The sequence below is a fragment of the Nannobrachium achirus genome (assembly GCF_963921795.1).
Source record: "Nannobrachium achirus genome assembly, chromosome: 7".
Taxonomy (NCBI): Eukaryota; Metazoa; Chordata; class Actinopteri; order Myctophiformes; family Myctophidae; genus Nannobrachium; species Nannobrachium achirus.
The window spans coordinates 14553940-14556781 of NC_137816.1; the positions used below are offsets into that span (position 1 = coordinate 14553940).

Here is a 2842-nt window from a genome sequence, read left to right on the forward strand (position 1 = left end):
CAAAACACCAAACAACCTTCCATTGACAATGCATTGGACCTCCCCCTCCCCCCTCTTTCTGACACGATAGCTGTCGCAGATGTGTGTGGCACGCCTAGAGAATCTGGACACCTCCCTCTGAACAAGTGACAATACAGCAGTCCACGTTTCTGACCAAAACGTAATGTGCTTGAAAGCCTTTAAAGGCTGTTGGTTGAATTAAGCCATTTCAATATAGCTACTCAAAGTTAGTTTGGGGTCTTAGATGTATCTAATGACAGCTGGACAGAAAATGTAGCAGAGCAAAAGTTAGTTATAGCTAACACATAGCTACAGTACCAAAAAGCTCTCCCATGTCTGTCACAGCTGTAGCCTACATTAAAACTATGCAAAGGTTTTGCATCCCCCCCACCCTAATTTTTCAAGTAACTACTCAGTCAAATTAACTGTAGAAATAAGGAACATTTCATAAAATGTATAATATCAACAAACCGTAATACAGTTCTTAATACATTTCACTGCTAAAAATATTTGAGATTAGTACCAGTGACTCAGACTGAATTTTGTTGAAGCTGAAAAAGAAAAAAAAAACTAAATGAAGCATGAAGACAAATTAACTGCTTTATTTTTTTATATTTATAATTTAATCACAAGTTACAAGAATAAAGAAAAGCTTGCATGATCCATTCCCCCTACCCTCTCATCACTTCCAGCAAACCAGAAGACAAGGGTGGCCTAGAATTCTTCCTTGTCGTCCTCCACCCCAGCACTGTCAGCTCCCACCTCTTCGTAATCCTTCTCTAGGGCAGCCATGTCCTCCCTAGCCTCAGAGAACTCCCCCTCCTCCATCCCCTCGCCGACATACCAGTGGACGAAGGCCCTTTTGGCATACATCAGGTCAAACTTGTGGTCAAGGCGTGCCCAGGCCTCAGCGATGGCCGTGGTGTTGCTGAGCATGCATACCGCCCTCTGGACCTTGGCCAGGTCTCCTCCAGGAACCGCCGTGGGGGGCTGGTAGTTGATGCCCACCTTGAAGCCTGTGGGGCACCAGTCCACAAACTGAATGCTGCGTCTAGTCTTTATTGCTGCGATGGCAGAGTTGACATCTTTGGGCACCACGTCTGCAGGCCATGTATTTTCCATGGCGGGGATCACACTTTACCATCTGATTCGCCGGCTCGAAGCAGGCGTTGGTTGATCTGGGCGACCGTGAGCTGCTCATGATACGCCTTCTCGGCAGAGATGACCGGGGCGTAGCTGGTCAGAGGGAAGTGGATACGAGGGTACGGCACCAAGTTGGTCTGGAACTCCGTCAGGTCAACATTCAGAGCGCCGTCAAAGCGAAGGGAGGTGGTGATCGAAGACACAAATTGACTGACGAGCCTGTTGAGGTTGATGTAGGACGGCCTCTCGACGTCCAGGTTCCTGCGGCAGATGTCAAAGATGGCCTCGTTGTCCACCAAGAAGGCACAGTCTGAGTGTTCCAGGGTGGTATGGGTGGTCAGGATGGAGTTGTAGGGCTCCACTACAGCCGTGGACACCTGGGGAGCCGGGTAGACGGCAAACTCTAGTTTGGACTTCTTTCCATAATCGACAGAGAGCCTCTCCATCAGCAAGGAAGCGAAACCAGAGCCGGTGCCACCACCAAAGCTGTGGAAGATGAGAAAGCCCTGGAGGCCAGTGCACTGGTCAGCCTGAAATAATAAAATAAATAGTTGCCTTTAATCAGTTAAAGTAGAAGTTAAGCAGTTTGCTAATAAAAGTCAACTCATTGAGGCTCTCACCAGCTTACGAAGTCTCTCCATGACCAGGTCAATGACCTCCTTGCCGATGGTGTAGTGTCCACGGGCATAGTTGTTGGCTGCATCCTCCTTTCCAGTGATCATCTGTTCAGGGTGGAATAGCTGCCGGTACGTTCCCGTACGAATCTCATCTGTGAATGAAGGGTTAAAGGAAATGGTTGACAATTAGTACTGCATTTATACTTCAAAAGTTTTTATTAAAGCAATACTTAAAAAAATATTGTGTTGCATTCCTGAGCCAATAATTCAATTCATGGAGTAGGTGGTTTAAGGACACCAATGCAAAACTATAGAATATTTAATAACTCCACAACACTCAAGTGTAGAGGCCTATGAGCCAGGTACAAAGAAATTGTTTTAAATAGTTTTGCTCTCTAAGAATGGACCATTAAATCAAATACTGGATTTTCAGCTTAGGAATGCGGCAAACACAAATACATTTTAGGCTTCATGACTCGGTAATTGATAGAAAAAGTATGTTTTTGGGTGAAGTATTCTCTTGGATCAGTAAATGGTTTTGACTGACCAATGACCGTGGGTTCCAGGTCCACAAAGACAGCTCTGGGGACATGCTTCCCCGATCCGGTGTCGCTGAAGAAGGTGCTTAAGGAGTCGCCGCCTACAACGGTCTTATCACTGGGCATGGTTCCGTCAGGCTGGATGCCGTGCTCCAGACAGTACAGCTCCCAGCAAGTGTTTCCAATTTGGACTCCAGCCTGGCCAACATGAATGGAAAGACACTCACGCTGCATAGAGAGAGAGGCAGGAGGGGGGCAAATGTTAATTGCACTGGAAGATAATAAGTCTGAAATTAATTGTGGCAAGAATCTTCAGGGCAGGCTACATGACTGGGGAAGAGAAGCCATTGTGGACATCCAGCGTAGCTTTGGAAAACGATGGAACTAATGTTGCAGAGATGAAGGCCCAACCTTAACCAACACATTTACATGCACTCGTCTAAAATCACAATTCAGTATTAGAATTTAGTGTCACATCACATGTTCAGTTTTTTCCATACGAAAAGGCAGGGGGGAAGAGAGATCAATCAATAATGAAATAAA

At 46.0% G+C, this 2842-nt stretch overlaps 1 pseudogene across 1 annotated transcript; it reads right to left on the reverse strand.

Annotated features, from left to right (window-relative positions):
* Positions 1–714: 714 nt before the first annotated feature.
* Positions 715–2533, reverse strand: LOC308289215 (tubulin alpha chain-like; annotated as a pseudogene). The gene is made up of 3 exons: positions 2308–2533; positions 1764–1912; positions 715–1673 (listed from the first exon to the last, which is right to left on the reverse strand). The product of its transcript is annotated as a tubulin alpha chain-like (transcript).
* Positions 2534–2842: the final 309 nt, after the last annotated feature.